The 17,278-nt window shown below is 47.5% G+C and overlaps 1 long non-coding RNA gene across 1 annotated transcript in view; it reads right to left on the bottom strand.

Moving 5' to 3' along the window:
* Window positions 1-1,016: 1,016 nt before the first annotated feature.
* The window catches only part of LOC142604044 (uncharacterized), a 66,693-nt gene continuing 50,431 nt past the window's right edge, over window positions 1,017-17,278 (bottom strand). The window contains exons 3-4 of the long non-coding RNA XR_012837937.1: window positions 1,326-1,500; window positions 1,017-1,140 (exon numbers count right to left, since the gene is read on the bottom strand). This is a non-coding gene — a long non-coding RNA (uncharacterized LOC142604044). The remainder of the gene's footprint in view (window positions 1,141-1,325; window positions 1,501-17,278) is intronic.

The following is a 17,278-nucleotide window of genomic DNA, read 5'->3' as shown; positions in this document are numbered from 1 at the left end:
CCCAGTGCCCAGGTTGAGCAAGCGCAGACTTTCTGATGGGGGGATGCATCAGGACTGCCCCCCCAGCACTGCGCTAGGGCTTTTGCTTTGCAGGCACAGCAAGGAGGGACGGGGGGATGCTGCACAGTGTGCCGACAACAAAGCTTGCATCCCTGCCTCCCTGGGGACAGACTGCGGAGGTGCTGGATGCGTGACCTGCTCCAGCTTTGAGTCCAGCCTCATTTATAGCCGGAGATGGGGAGGAGAAAACAGTCTGCTGCGCACAAAGGCTGGTAGGAACGAGCCTTTTGCTCACCAGGGCAAAAACATTGCCAAAAGCAGGGAAACAGCATGCTGTATCAAAGTAACACAGGGGAAAGACAGCGAGAACAGTGCTGGGAGAAGTGCAGGATGCTGCGATGGCAGCTGTCAGTTCAGGGGAGCCTGTTGCAGCAGCCCCCGTTCCACGTGCGGAGCCACGGCAGGAATAGGAGTGTTATGATTTATGCAGATGCTTCCTGCCAATTAAGAGGCAGCATGCTTGCAAAATGTGCACATTTTACACTTGGAAGTCAAATGCAGTCAAGAGGATTCTCTTTTTATTGGGCATATAATGCATGTACATGAATCCTCTGGTGGAATATTTAAATGGTATTTTAAGAGAGTCGTTTTCCTTCGGCGTCAAGTAAATGGCAAAGAACTGTCAGAAGAAGAAAGGAAATATAAATCATTCCTGCCATGGTGATGGTACTTTTCTGCAAACACCAGCCCCTTTGTGTTGGGAATCCTTTTCAGTCCTCAGGTACTTGCAGTTTTGGGGGCAACTGAGTGGCAGGGGATAGAAGAGGGGATGAGGGTTGAGTAGTGATGCAAGGGGAGGTTGGATCCAGAGATGGGTGACAGAGATAACAGCATGACCAGAGAGTGGGGGAGACACCACAGAGGGAGACTCTGATGAGGTCAGCCCGGGAATCCTCATGCTGTCATGAACAGCCGGCTGGTTTCTATAGAAACACTGAGCCAGGATTTAACACGTAAAATGGACAAGTTTTAATGTTGGCATTTACTAAAAAAAACAAACAATAGAAATACAGTGAGGGAATCCTTCTCACGTGTGCCCCGCGGTTTACCTCCAGTGTGTCAGCAGTCTGCTCCAGCGCACTGGGAAATAAAAAATAATAGAAAATAATAAAAAAATCTTCAGAAATTACTCAAAACAACGCCTATGGTTTCACTTGCTCTGTAGTGTACATAATATTAAAAAGTCAGTACATGTTTTTTTGTATAATTTCACCACAGGATTCCTTTTTTTTTTTTTTTTTTTGGTCAGTCCTGGAGGTACTCACCCTTATCAGGCTGCTACGAAAACCATCTGTGGCATTCATTTGCACTTCAGGAAGATGATAAGATTGAAACAGCTTTTGAGCTGATGACATGTGAGCAGATGGGCCAACCCCAATCCGGTCATGGGGACCAGGTTGTCCCCTCAGTTGTGGAGGGACAGTCACCTCTGCATGGACCCTGGTGAGAAAAAAAAAAGTCCTTCGATCCACTGGCTCCTACCTAGGACAAGCTGTGCTGTTTCAGGAGACAGCACCAGGTACCTTGGGGTACCAGGTAGGAACTGAGTGAACAGGCCTTGCTATTGCAGTCCCCCATCTGGGGGCAAGTTCCAGAACAGCAGGAAGGAGGAGCCCGGAAAACTACCCCTCGATGGTTTAGAACACCCCCACTTCTGTTGGTACAGATGTTCAGCCTTCTGAGAGGGCAGCCAGGTGCACTTCGTAAGCACTAAAACAATATGAAAGAAATACAGAGGATTTTGTTTCGTTTTCCTTTAAAACCCAGTGAGACAGCAGCTGCTCTGATGTAACTTGTCCTATCATTTTCCCCAAAGAAGTGCAAATTAGAGCTGGGAAGGTATGAAATGCAATCATCTTGCCTTAGCAATAGGAGGCTGCTTCAGCAAAAGGAGAACAGCTACCCTCTTTAAAAAGTGTCAGTGAAGTGAGTGCTGCCAGAGCGTTGGAGCAGAAGCAGAGCTCAGCACGGCTCCCAGGGATGGGCGCTGGGCAAGGGGCACCCACAGACCCTCCTGTGTGTCCCCTCGGGGTCCCTGGCAGGACCCAGGAGGGAATAAGTGCCACCCGCCTCCCCCTTTTCTCCCCATCTATTCTGGGCCAGCATGGCAAAGTTGGAGCCCCAAACTGCTGCTCACCAGACAGGAAGAGGAGATGGCACCAGTCATCATCATCATCACCAAACCCAACCGCTCCCGTCCAGCCCCTCAAAACGAGGGGGCTTGTGCATGTGTCCTCTCTGATCCATCTTGGTGGTTGATTCCCCTTCACATAGGGCACACCAGCAGCATTTGCTGAATTTTTCATTGCTTTTGGGCTGTGTTTGCTTTTGGGCAATCCTCACAAACCTGTGCCATGATACCCTGCACCCTCACTGACAGCTAGAGGAGGGAACTTCTCCCTCTGGCAACCATACATCAAATAAAGATATCAAAGTTTCTCAGGGCATTGCTGTTTTCCACCTTGTTTCAACAGAACTCTTCCCTTTCCATGACCCAGTGCAGCCCCCACCCCAGACCCTCCAACACGCCGCATCAGCAAATGGGACCTTCTTGCTCCAGCTGCTCCCCCGAGCTCACAGTCGGTGTCACCAAGGTCCCCTCCCCGGGCACAGCGTGCACGAAGGGCTGGAAAGAAGGACCCACTAGTCTGAACTTCAAAATGAAATCTGCTTTCCAGCCATGGGCAAGGCCACTCAGAGTGAATAAAAACAAGGATAACTGGCTCTTTTGCAAGAATCATTTGCTAAATTACAGTGTCTCCAGGATTCTCCAGGAAACAATCAAATTGTGTAACGAACTGTCGCCAGACGGCAAATCCCATTCACCGGGGATTTTGCTGAATGTTACAAAAATCAACCTCGAGTGAATGCCTTTCTTAGAGGTTTTGTCTCTGCTCGGAGCAAAGGAGGGGATGGGCTCCTGGGGACAGCGGGAGCCGCTTCTGCCACCCTCAGCCCCAGAGGTCCCACGGTGTGCACAGGGATCTCGCTTGGCCCCTGGAAAAGATCGGGCTCAGGTTTGCTAAGGAGCATGCCGGGCTCACCGCCGCCTTCCTCTGCTTTCTCGGGGAAGATGCAAAACCATTGCAGAGTCAATCACACAAACAAACAAGATTTTAGGCAGCGGTGAGGAAAAAAAAAAAAAGGTGGAGAGGAAAAAATAAAACTATCCTCAAGAATCATCTATACAGCAGAAACTCCCAAATACATGACGGCAGGTAAATACGGGAGTGTGAAAGCTTTTCGAAGGCGGCATTCTTTTACAGTATAGATGATCATAAGAGCAAAATAAATCATCTTTCTTTTACCATAAAAATGTTTTACACCATTCAATTAAAGCCTCTGAGATAAAATAATTTCTCCTGGGTGTTTTCCTTTGCTCTTCTCTTTCTGTCGGAAGCCATTTCAATATTTTACTATCTTAGTAATAAAAAATACATAATGGCTTGCCAGGCGATATTATTTCAGCAGCTTGCTCACTATATGAAGAAATTCAGAGCAGTCTTTTGCTTCACTTTACACTGGAAATAAAAACGTGCCCGAGTGCAAGGGGCTGTGACAGCAGTCGGTCATTTGCCTGGGGGTGCCACGAAGGCTCTGGGCAATCAGGGAGAGCCAAGCCAGATTGCTGTCCCTAACAGCTGAGGGTAAGGCATTGCAGAGCCACACTTCCACACCTTCCCCAAAGTACACATGAAAAAAAGAAAAAGGGAGGTGAATCAACACTTCTCTAAATATTAATAAAATTGTGCTGTCCAATTGTATCCTGTAGAACGCTATATGCTTAACTGGTCCCAAGTGGAACAGTGTAGCTTTCCCCTAGTGTTAAGAAGGGCAATAAATCTACGATTACTTTATTACTCAGTCCTACTAAAAAATGCACTAAGCCCTTCTAGCAAATTCTAGTTTTATAAAACAATTACTTGATTCTGACATTAGAAAAGAATCTAAGTCAAATAAGATGCCGCTGGATACTTTTTCAACCCCCACGTGTTTCATTTTGAAACCGATGCTCTATCATTGAGCTATGGTGTCACTAGAAAGGAATTCCTTGAGTTAAAAAGAGTAAGGTATGTCTAGGGTAAATATCAGGAAAAGGACTTACAGGGAACTGTAGGTTGCCACAAGAAAGACTCACTTGTGTTTCAAGAATGTGTGCGTGTGTATGTATGTGTGTGTGTATATATATATGCATATACGCATATATATAAAATATCTAAAAATACTTTTTTGTACATCTTTTACTAAAACTCCCTTCTGTTAGATGTAATGGTATTTTCCCTTCTTGTGCAAGAACAAAGGGGTAAAGCGCCCCTTAGGAAACAAACATCGCGTTATGTCACGCAAAGGCCTCATTAATAAAGGATGAGCGAAGAGGAGGGAAGAAGACGTGGGAAACAGAAGCAGAGCTCTGAGCCTAATTAGACCATTCTCCAAAATTTCTCAGGAGGCGCTTGCTGAGGCTGAGGAGGTAAATATTTTATAGGGGAGCTCCCTTTCTCTTCACGCTTCTCCTCATACCCTCTCCTGAACTAATTACTTGCTTTGTAGAGGGAAACACTGCTAATTTTAGCCTTATGGGGCCCTGCGTGGAAAGCAAGGGATGTTCCCTGGATGACTGGGGAAAGCATTTTGGCTCCCAGCTGATAGCAGCACTGGCTGTCGCTGGAAAAGGGGTCTGCGCAATGACCTGTGTCCCGGGTACATGGGGTTGCCCCACATCATGTGGGCCAGGACAGGGCTGGGGACATGGCAGAGGCCATCCTGGGCAGGTGGGGACACCAACCCCCCGTTGGCATCCTCCAGTTCCCACTGCTCGTCCGCTATCTCTGTCACACCCCTGTGCTATCCCACCCCACGCACCCGGGGTGAGAAGAGACAGAGGAAGGAGCTGTTTAGATAGCAGACAAAGAAATAAAGAATAAGAGGGAAAGAAAAGAAGGAAGCAGAAATACTCCAGCCTCCCAAATTAAAGTCACTTAGAAATCCTTCTGCTCTTTTCCCAAAAGTGAGGTTGAAAAAATACAGAAGGCATTTGCAGGTCTAATGGAAAACACCTGGAGCCAGCCAGGTCACAAAGGCAGCGCCTGTACACGGGAACACGAGGTGCTGAGCACAGCTGGGTGGGCAAGAGCACCGAGGAGCTTGGGCAGCTCTTTCCCTGACCTGCCCACTGCTAACAAAAGGAATAGAAGGGGCTTATAAGCATCCAGCACAAAGAAATGGCTATAAATTGGTATTTTGGCATGTTCCCCAATGCCTCAGCATTCAGCAGCAGCTTCAAGGCCAAGGCCAGGCTGGGGGAGCACGCGTGGGCTCCTGCACGTGGCTGGAAAAAGCCTCTTTTCTGTAAGGAGATCCCCTCCAGGGAGGGGAGTGGACCCCGGGTCCCCGCCAAGCCCCCACTGCATCTGAACCACAAGGCTGGGGGAGACTGTGCAGATCTCCATTTCCCCACTGGAAGCTCAGAAAAGTTTCTCCATCTTCCCAGAGGATGCACAGAGTCAAACCAAGGGTCCAGTCGAACCCTGCCCAGCAGTGGGAGTCTGGGGAAAAGCATAAGCTGGTAGTGGTGGGTCCCTGGTACATAATCCAGCATCCCGTAGCGTGCACCTTGGGACTTCCTATTGCCTCTCCCCGCTCTGTTCCCCACTCCCTTGAGGGCATGGCTGGAGTAAGCCCTTGGGCTGGCACAGCCCTGCTCGCTCTTGTGCTCTCTCTCATAGCAGACAGGAGAAAAATCTCTGGGGAATCAGCACCACTCTCTCTCCTGATCTGGCTGGGTTTTCCCCAGGATGACACCTGCAGACCAACATTGACTGTTCTGAGCAATATCCTGCCTACATTTTGTTCTGTGTCCCAAGGGAGGCAGGATGCTACTCATTGAATAACTGCCTGAAGCGCCGGGGTGAGACACCCCATCAGCCCCACGGGGCTGCACGCCACTCGGTAGGAAATCCTGCTTCATCCCTGCCTGCGTGGCTGAGAGTGTATTTCGGTTCAAAAGACTCATTGTCTGTGTCCTGCTTAATCCATTGCCTTTCAAGCTTCTCGGATGTTTTACCTTCGTTTGTTCTCTCTCATATTTCAGCATTCGAAATCCCAGCCCTGGGGATCCGGTGGCGTTGGCGGCAGTCCTGTCACACCTGAGTTTTGTCCCTTTGCCAGGGCAGGTGCTTCCCCCCTCAGCAAGGTGGCACCAAGGAAACAAACAATATAAAATCAGCAATTGCAAGCAGCACACAATATTTTCAGTACATTGAAAAAGACTTTTTTTTCCTTTTCTCTTTGAAAAATACTAAGAAGGAACTGGGCCAACAAATTGGTCAGTGTGTGGCCTCTCTGCCTTTTGTTCAGGGATTTTTGCAGCGGTTCTGTCCTCCTGAAGCCCAGCTAATCTGAAGGACTCCCTGACTGAGATGTAACATTTCCCTCGACTCAGAAAATCCGCACTGATCTTTTAACAGGATTTCCCGTGGGTTGACTATAATGTGGATTAAATAAAATAAAAAACCCATCCAGCTTTTCCCTTTCAGCTATGGGCACTTGCTCAGTCCAGTGTGCTTTTATGCTAGGGAGGAGATTTGGAAGCTGTGAAGTTGCAAAGCAGAGAAATGGTTTGATCTGCAAATGCACGCTGAATCCCTGTAAACTCCTGTAAGTTTATGGTGCAGCTTTCTGCATGAGACTGGTGGAGGAGGAGGCATTGCACCTGACCGCAAAACACTTTCCATTGATACACATACGCACAGACTATGAAGAGACAGCACCTTAGCAAGCCTCTTCATGCTCGTGGCATCTCCTCTTAACTGATTGTGAATAATAACTAAGTACTAGTAGGGAGTGAATTTTTCCCTCCATCCTCATCCCCATCGGGTCTCCCCAGGGCTTCCATCTCCACCTGCTGTTCACCTCGGCCTGGACTCCTGCTGGATATACCCCTCCTCTGCTGCTCTGGTAACACCATATGGGCAGACCTACAGCTTCAAGAGCTTTCAGCAAATGCAGCCTCTTCACTAAGCCCAGGGCCAACATGATGGGCCAGAACTGCACGGTGGGGTTGGATTTTTGGGTGGGAGCAGCTGCAACGCCCTGGATGAAGCCAGCCCTGCAGGACCCCTGGAGCCTGCACGCTTGAGGAAGGCACAGAAACACACCGAGGGACCATCCTGGTGTCCCACGCTCCCAGGGGACTCCCTGTTCCCATCCAGCCCCTGCTGTGACAAAAGCCACAGCCAGGCAGGGAGGAGGGCAGCGTGGCATTTTTCCCCTGTCGGAGCCCTGGCACTCCCAGAGCCATGGGGCACAGCCACGTCCTGATGCAGAGCTGGCCCCACCAAAAGCATCAGAGACAGCTCGGCACCGGGATCAAAGGTGGCGGCAGCAGCAGCAAGCCGGACCCTTGGGCTGTTCAAAATCTTCCTGCCCCAAAGCCCACGCCAGACACCTTCGCTTTGCCAACTTCCCCCCAAAGTGCAGCACAACCAACTTTTGCCTTTACGCCCTGTGCATCACCAGCTAAAAACCACCTGACGGCAACAGCCAAACAACTCCCCAGAGCACTAATCCCTGCGTTACAATTACACTTCAGGCCAGATGAAAAATTCATCACTATAGCACAGTCACGCTCATTAATCCCCCCAAAAGCTTTTCTTGTCTCTGCCCCCTCCCTCCCCCCACCCCTGCAAGGGTGTGTAAGGCAGACGGAAAGGAGGGCTAGGGCTTCTCCAGTCATGTTCGTTTCCTTCCCTGTTCGAGACAACTAATGAGATCTGCGTGGGCGAATGTCTCCTGCACCGTGTCAGATCTACTCTCACATGGATCGACGCGTGTGATGGGAGCACCGTGGGGTGTGTGTGCATGCGTGTGTGCCGGATGTGCTCACACCCAGCTGGGGGCTGCGCACACATGGCAGCCGATGCACAGCTGCACTCTTCTCCCCTAAAGGTTAAATCGATCCATTATCCTCTTTATTAGGCTTCTGCACGCTGGAATAGCTGTGCGGGAGGGGAGGGGGTTCTGCCAGGGGAATGAACCTGATTCAAGCTTTAACCCTCGCTCCCCCTCCCCTCCTAGATGTCTACCAACATGCTGCCAGTCCTCTAACCTCCCTCTCCAGAAAAGCACCCTAAAAGGAGCAGCAGTGAGAAGCTTTTTGAATGCTTGAGCCCTGGCAATACCAGGCTAGGAGGCTGGAAGCAAGTTATGGACTCACAAAAATCTGCATCCAATGGTGATGTAAGCTACACATTGTTTCTTGCTGTTTTGCTCCCCCATAAAAGCTTTTTCTCCGTGCCCATCTGCTGCTCTTCCCCTGAGCAGGCTGGAGAGATTAGCTCTGCACCACGTGAAGTGAGCTGGGCAGGTCTCAGACCTTGCCATCACAGACACGCAGCGGGAGCAAGCGCCCACGGAGGACCTCAGAGAGGAGGTGCTGGCACTCTAATAACACTGCATTTATCCTATCAGGGACAGGAGGAGACAGACAGCTTTAACCCACTGGAAAAATGGATACCTGGTCCCACAGAAGACAAAGAAAGGCTGAACCCCCCGGCTGTTCTTTTCTACGCATACTTAAATCAATCACAGGCCCAGATTTCTGGAGACAAGTAGATAGTTGCTTAGGGCTGATTGGTGTTTTGCTGTCATCATGATTTTGTTTTGATTTTCAAGCTGGAAATTCAGTCTCTGCAGAACACAAAATTTCTGTAAGAATATTTAGAGTTTTCCATCAGTTTTTCAAGGTCCCATCAGAAAAATCAAAAGACTATTTCCACAGGGTCAAGTTAAAACTGAATCAAAACCAGTGTTTTTCTCGTTAGCCCAACACTCATTTGCTGCTTGGAAATCTCATGGACATCTTAATTTGCCAGTCTCCAGGACTGTCTGCTCATGTATCCCTCCCAGCCTTAGGTATTTACCTGGATATGAACTTTTCTGGATCCACTCAGTAACCATGGCCTCAGACTAGGTTCTATACTAAAAGTAAGAGTTAAAATTTTATACTCAATTACCTAAGAAACAGGACACCCAGCAAAAATCCATTTACACAAAGCTCCAGCGAATGCTTCAGCTAAAAATAAGCTCATTTCCTGCAGTTAAACCTCATACCTGCTGCCGGAAACCTGAATCATGCTGCCAGCAAGATATCAATCTCAAAACACAAACACCACCTTTGGCTTTTGAAAACTATTTGGAGATCAGTGGGTGGATCCTAATAGATTACATAAACTGTCCTGGAAGGGCTACGAATGAAAACACAAGTGGCAAAGCCAGTGCAAATCAGAACCAGCTGGATTATCCATCTGGGGTAAATCAGCAGGAATCCATGGACTTCCATGGAGCCCTGTTGATTTTTAGCAGCTGACCCACATTTTCCCTTAAGAAGCCTTTAATTTCAGTCAGTGTGAGAACAGCAGCCAGGTTTTAACTCCAACATGTGGTGTTAAGGGTTCTACCCACCACCAAGAGCTTGGTGGAGGTGAGATGTTAGGTGGTGCTTCTCTTGGAGAGCGATGGATTTCTCCTACATGGACTGTCTGTTTCCTTGTGCCTCTGGTGGGCTTCTCACAGGAAAAAAATCACCTTCTTACAAAATTAGCTATTGCTTAGCCAGAAAATTTGAATGTGCCATTTTTTGAGGCACAGTACCAAGTGCCTTTACTCAGATCCCAGCATATATCCGAGTACAGCTGCTCTCTTCCCTTCCTTCGGTTCACTCTGTAATTATATCACATAAAAGCAATCAAGTCCTCTTGACAAGATTTATTCACTTTATCCTCCTGGGGTCTAATCTTGTAACCCTACATGAGTATATTTAAGGCATCATGGTTCGAGTGCTGGAATGTCTCCTCGCCTGTCGTGCAGGGCTCTGTGCAGCTCCTCGAGGGAGACAGGCAGTGCCACTGTCCTCAGGTGGCTGGGGGTCAAGATGTGAAGGATGTGGCTCCAACCCCGCTCTCCTGAATAGATTTCCTCTACTTGGGTACAAGGTGGTTTTGGTGGCCAGGTGATACTTCACCCAGTTGGTACGCTTATGCTCCCTTAGAGGTGCCGGGTGTCTTCAGGAGACCAGAGAGGTGCATCTGCAGGTCCTCCTGGCCTTTATCCAGGTCTGCCACAGACACTTTCCATCTAGTTTTTATTCTATTCAGTTCAAGGAGTTATTAATCACCAAGAAGTCCTGTTGATCCTTTTAGGACACCACTTCTGCTTTTGGTTTTCTTCACTGCCCTGCCACTTTTCCAGTTGCTTACCTCTTTCTGGGCTGGTAGCATCTCAGGAGGAGGTAGCCTTTCTCCCCTTTCCCCTTGGCAACATCTGGTTTGATGCAGGTTCCTTTTCTTCTCAGCACCATCATGGCTGCATCCAGCCCTGAGTTTGGAAATGACTGACATCCTGACAGGACGTTTGTGAGTCAATTAAATCAGTATCTTAAGGTATGCAGGGTCCACAGTGCTTTATTTGCCCCTGTGCAGATCTTGCCAGGTCTTTCCCTCTTCCTTGCAAGAGTTATTTTACAGAGTTGTTCTCACTCACGTGCTACCATTGAAGCCTTGATAACTTCCTCCCATCTCTCATATGGCCAAAGGTGAAAACTTTTTATTATTGAAACACAGTGAGCAAAATACTCCAACTGTTGGACATAACCACTTTGGATCACTGATCTTGCAAAAACACAGTTCACAGATCCCTGGTGATAAATGTACCAAGCTCCATTATAAAACTAGATTGGCATTTTGGTCTCCTTATTTCCATTTGAAGGCCATCCCAGAGTCTTGCTCTTCCCATGATTAGAAACATTCATTTAATGTCCAGCCTAAATTACAAGACCAGCTTCTCTCATGTTATTGGTCTTTACAAAATTCTTTTCCCTTCTTGGCACTTGCTCCCAACATCATCTATTACGAGCACTCACGCCTCCTCAGTGCTCATTGTGGTAGGAAAGATGTCTCTGTCGACTCCTGGCAGTCAGGCAGGTCTGGTCCTGGCTGACCTTCTCTGTGTTCCTCCAGCATGAAATTCCCCTTGAGAGCCTGATCCCAGGACTGCACACAATCTCCAGTGAAGGTCCTCCCACTCCCTCATACAACAAAGCAACATCGCAGATGAAACATTTGAGGAACACTTTTGGCCTTTTTTAAATCTCGGCTAGTTTATAAACTGTCCTTGGCTTTGATCTTGGATAGTGATTTCTGTCATCCTTTTTGAGGAAGATGCTGTGTACATTTAAACAGGATGTGGTGTGTGTGCGTGTGTGCGCATAGCACTGAGATAGCCACATAAATGATGAAAGGGAAACAAAGAAGCCAGAGCATGGTGTTTGAAGGATTCCCTTTGAGGCAGCTTCACCTCACCACTTGGCAGGCAACTAGTCATTTTATATTTTTTCTCAGTGGGATTAATTACATGGCAGGCGGAATTCAAGGAGTGCGATGTCAAAACTTTTAGCTTTAGCATGACTTGTCCAGGTCAACACAACCCAGCTGAAAATCAGGGTGTGTTGTACAGCATGTTCGGTGCCTTACAGCAAGACAACGTGACAGTGATGGGCACGCTCCCGCCAAGGAGGCTCACATCTTGGGCTCTCCCCATGAGCATCACTCAGTGCTGCATCCCAGCAGAGGTATCCAGCCTGGCGCTCACTGCCTCGTTCATTTTATCCAGCCAATGCGAGTACTGTGACTGGAGCTGAGTTGCAGATGGAGGTTTTCTCCTCTTGGATTACACTGTGTCCTAGGTATGACACGATTGCAGCAGAGTGGATAGACTGGCTCCGCCAATCCTGCCATCTTTTCCAGGGCTGTTTTCCCAGTAGTCCAAATGCACCAGGCCATATTTACTCTGGGGTGTCCCATGGGAGTTTCCCAGATGACGTGTACACAGCACCAGTGGCAGCTACACAAACATGAGGAGCTCACACGGGTCGTCTGCTTGGGCAGCTGCTTCTCAGCCCCCAGCTAAGGAGGGCACTTGCTGTTACCCACAGTTTACTTTCACACATAATTGGCCGTTTGTGAACCTCTCTTTGCCATGGCAGACTCTGATTTATACTGTTATGTGAAGCATTAATTAACAGGAATTTTGCCTTCATTTGAGCTCAAAGAGAGCAGCTAGTGAAGCATTCACACATTCATATGCTGCTTTTGCAGCCTGCGGAAAGGTGCTCGCCTGTTCCCTTTTCTAAGCTGCAGCCTACTTGTGCTGACCTTGCTAGCTCCGGGGACTTCGCTGGTGGCTTTTCTCACGTTCCCCCACTGGAAGGGCTGTTGGTCTGTTTTCCGATCTTACAGTATGTTTCTGTGCTAGTGCTATTTTTTCAGTTGGTTTCCCAAGGAAACAAGATTTACGTGATTATCCTGTGTTTGTGCGTGAGAGAGAATTAGTCTCCTTTTAATAACTTTTAAACCTGTTGGGCAGTTGCACCCAAATTAGGCAGCAAGGTTAGAGACAGCATCTTCTATAGCTATCATTTTCATGCAAACAGGCTGCATTGAGAGCAAACCCATGGCATTTGTGTCGCTGCTGAGAAAGAGCCTCAACCAGTGAGAGCTTAATCCCACTGTAGACATCAGAGAATCCACATAAAATTACCCAACTGCACAAGTGAGACCAGTTGCCCGGTCAACATCATGTAAAAGAAAATGAAGCGTATGAAGTATTTATACAGTGACCATATGCATCAAATACACATAAGAGGGACAGAGCTAGTGAAAGCGCCACGCTGGGAGTCATGCGGGGGGTGTATCTGATGTGGTGTACCAGCCAGGCTCTGCCTCTCAAAATATCGATTGAAAACCCAGGTTTTCAATCCCTAACTCCACTGGAAGTCTGAGTCCTTTGATAAATACCAAAACTGCCTCAGGCCCCTACAATTCAGAAATTAGAGCCTTCCTGAAGTATTCTTCTTTCTTACCCTCCTGACACTGCCTCAGTGGCTCTAGGAAGCATCCGCAGACAGTGATCACACGGCTGCAATTAATTTTTTAACCAGCTTTCAAAAAATCTTTCAATCAAGGGATCTTCCCAGTCTACCACGTGCTCCCTTTCACGTGGGTCCCAGCTTTGATGTCTTTGGGGGAAGGCTGCTGGGACATGAGGGCAGCAGACAGCGCGGTTCAGTTGCATGTGTAAAAGGAAACGAAGAAACAGATCCAAAGCAAGAGACAAAAAGGGTTTTTCCAGCTCCTAAGTGGGAAGTTTCAGCAGACGGCACACAGCATAAGGAGATTTCTTTCCGTGCTGATTTGTTCTCAGGCTTTCAGGCTGTTTTATTTAGGTTATATTCCAATACACACTGAGCTTGGATTAAACTGATTTCCCTTCCCTCTATTTACGAGATGGCAAAGGATCAGGGCGCTACTGGCCTGTGCAGAGCGGCAGCTCTGCCGAGCACTTTGCTTGCCCGACACACCCCATTGAGTCCAACAAATTCTCTCTGAGGCTGTGCTAATGCTTTCTGCCTAAGAGGGGATTAGGATGGTCTGCCTCAAACTTCACAGCCCCCCTCCTGCCTTCTCTCTCCTTCCTGGGCTCTGGCCTTTGCAATAAATAATAAATCACTGTAAGGTTTATGCCTGCTGTGTGCTCTTTTGCAGTAGCGGTGGCTTCTGTTGTTTAGCCATTGGGGCCAAAAAGTTTATTTCCAACTATGTTCCTAGAGCTCCAGTGCAAACCCAGCCCTTGGTTGGGCTCACTGAATGTCAGCTTCTAAAAACATGAAGCTCTGAACAGCCCCGGTTTTCAGCCCCAGATGCAGGCTGTGGATGCTCAGCGGGCAGGCGCAGGCTGAGTTCAGGCTCTTGGATCTCAGTCCCGTCTGCCTGGCTCTCTGCCACTGATGTTCCTGCTCTCTCCCCCTGTTCCATGTTCCCACTTGGTAAAACTGGGATTCTGCTTGCAAAGTTTAACTTCTTTTATTGTGTTAGGAGGGAATATTCATTCCAAGTCTCTGCCTGTTTGTCCTTTCAGCTCATCAGCCGAGCCAGAGCAGAGGCAGGGCTGGGAGCCCCCTCCCCTCTGTGCACCACATGCAGCCCTGTCCTGTGTCACGTCGTCAGAGCTCTCAGAGCTATGATTTCTGTGCTTCTTCCTAGAGTCAAAGAGCACAAGAAGACCTTGGTAGATATTTTCTGCATTTAAACCTTGCAATTAAAATTCATAACTCTGCTGGCTGCTAAAAATCAAGGACTAGCAGAGTTGCTGGTATTATATTGTAAATTTTTCCATCCCTGGTTAATCCATCAGCAGGGCAGTGAAAACTAGCTGGTTGCCTCTGCTCAAAGAAGCTTTGTGACTGTATTCCTGCCCTTCTCAGATGATTTCCAGGTACCGACCCCCTTTTCTCCCACACTCTCTAACAGATGAACATAATGTAACCTCAGAGCAGTTAGTCTCAACCTCTGTTCAGCTTGGGAGATAGTTGCTTTGATTTTAGACCAAAGAAATCTTTGTGGGTCCAAAAGCTTGTCCCACTTCCCCTGCTGCAAGTATGTATGTGGTCTAATAAATGATGCTGTCTCTTCCCACAAACCTTGCTGCATTTTATCCTCATATATCCTCATACCTCCAACAATACTGTTTCTGCTGTGCTGATGTTGCTTGCTTTTTTTTTTTTTTTTTTTTTTTTAGCTTAGATGGCCAGAGTTTGCGTGTTTTGAATTTACCTGCCAGGTGGTAGCTGTGATGGATAGATTTCCACAGAGGTAAGGGCTGAGCCAAGAGGAGAGAGAGGAAAGCCCTGTGCAGCCTTCCCCAGTGCACGCAGGGAGCCTGAGCTGTCACTGCCATTAATCAGAAAGCTGTCAAGCACTGAAAGCGACTACTCCAGAGACCCACTTCTATTACAGAGGGGAATAACAGCCCCGGGGAAGAAAGAGCCACAGATAGAAAAGGCATCTGCAAGGGACTCTGCAAACGCAGCAGCTCCCTGGTTCTGGTGAGAGTTACAGTCTGGCTTCATTTCATGAGGAGCAAAGAGATTATTACAAAAGGAAAGTTGCACTGGATGGGCTGATAAGGTGCCCTGCACGTGCATGAAGATTTAATCCCCAGTTACCACTCACCCTACTGTGCTAAGTGCTGAATTCCTAGGGGGAAAGCATGGAAAACTGGAACCTTAGTGCCCACCTATCTCAAAGCGATGGTAACACCTTCATGTAACCTGTGCTCGAAACCAGCTTCGCTGTGTCAGAACTCTCAAGCCTCACTGGGCTGCAGCAGGAGATGGTGTAAGAGAGCACTGCACTGGCAGTTCAGTGTCTTTATAATGTTGGTAACGCATCAGGATAATTCTCTTTCAAGCTATACTAACCTACCAGTCTGGCAGCAATAAAGTATTTATGCTTGCAAAATGCATAATTTACCCATATGGAGCATTTACAAGCCACACTGATTTCTCATGAGTATATGCGTATGTTCATCTAGGTACCCATGCCTATATATTTAGCTGTATTAAAAAAGACGTACTTTGATTGCATCTGATTTGCTGAGTGATCAAGCTCACTTGCATCTATGGCTTGTTGTCGTTGTTATTTACCACTCTCCCAATCTAAGTCATCTGCATTCTTTATTAGTAATGATTCCAGGTTTTCCTCCAGGTCATTGACACAAGTATTGACAAGGCACTGGGATGAGAAGCCATCCCTGAAGGCCAGCACTGGGTACACCCTCGCTTAGTGCTGCCTCTCTATCAGTGATTATATGCAGAGATCTGTTTGCATATGCTAACAAGGAGCTGCAGATGTTTTGCCAAAGATTTCAGGGGAGGTAAAACTCAGACCCGTGTGAGTTGTCACAATTGATTCCATAAATTGGATTGTGTTGAGTTCTTGCTCAACTGCCAAGACTTTGCACTGGAGGTAACGCAGGGCAGAAGCAAACTGATCTCATCTAATTTCATGGGAAATCTACTTCTTTTAGTGGGTTTTTGCAGTGGAGGAAATGCTCATGTATAAGGAATGCGGTTTAGCAATCAGCACACTCCCAGCATCCTTGTCATTGCCTGGAACATCTATAACCTGATGAGCAGAAATGTCTTTCCAGGTATCATGGAAAATGTATCAAAATACATTTTACATTGTCCAGAGAAATAATTAACACAAGAATCAATTTGGCCTCGCATATGCTTTTTCTTAGTAAATCATTGAGCCATTAACCTTGAGAAGGTCAATACATTGTCCTTATTGAATTCAAGTAAAACAACATTTAAAGTAGTATTTAGAAGAAAAAATATTCACAGTTTCTTAATACACTCTTGGCTCCTGAACTATGACACCAAATTAGCCTTTTTGCTTCCCTTGCCACCTGCCAGCCTCACCACCCTCTTCTCCCCTTCTCAGGGACTGTCAGGAATTTGGAAATGAGGTAAGACAAGTGAAGAAGTAGATATCTTTTGTCTAAAGAAAACCTGAGCAAAGCAGGTAATTTGGGGGCAGATTTATTGTCACGGTCCAGCACAGAACATGTCACATTTTGGTGGAAACGAAAATTTTTCGTCAAGGCTTACAAGCCTTATTCAAACCTCACTGAAGTCACCAAATAAGTGAGACTGTTCCTACATGGTCTTGGATTGGGAACTCAATATGGGTTAGTATTATTAAGGTGTAAGTTGATAGTGCCTGTTCCAAAGTCACTTCAATATCAGAAAAAACCTTCTCATCTGGTTGACTTTAATCAGTCAGCAGTCCTGGCTAACACCTGGAGTGGATACCACGCTATGCTGAAAGAAAAAGGCAAGGCAGAGGAAAACAGAGACATCTTTCAGGAGAGCTCACTGTGAAACAGAAGGCAAATGCAAAGGCTGTTCCACTCTTCCAAGGATCAAGCACAAATGCTGTCTTCTTCTGTAGCACAGACATGAGTCCCAGAACAACATTTCTGGAGTCAGAGCCCTGATCCCACCTCATACCTGGCCTATTTCCACATCACCCTTTCCTGGATCTAGTCAGATCACCTCCCAGTATCCTCCTGTAACCGGTGGAAGGGCAGGCATGAGCTCTCTACAGGTGGCCCAGCTTTATTTTGTTACTGCCTGTACTCAGGACCAGTGCCTGCTTGTCTCCCTGAAAAAGGGAATCAAAAGTGGCTTTTCACTGCCCTTCCCAGACTCAAACACGGCCACTTTGGGATGCCATGACCATCTCCAAGGCATCCCACCCTCCCTTTTCTTCATGGACATGGAGGAGCTGGTGGGTCTCACATGTTGGGATGGTGTTCT

The sequence above is a fragment of the Balearica regulorum genome, chromosome 15 (assembly GCF_011004875.1).
Source record: "Balearica regulorum gibbericeps isolate bBalReg1 chromosome 15, bBalReg1.pri, whole genome shotgun sequence".
NCBI lineage: Eukaryota > Metazoa > Chordata > Aves > Gruiformes > Gruidae > Balearica > Balearica regulorum.
This window is presented reverse-complemented; position numbering and strand designations above follow the sequence as displayed.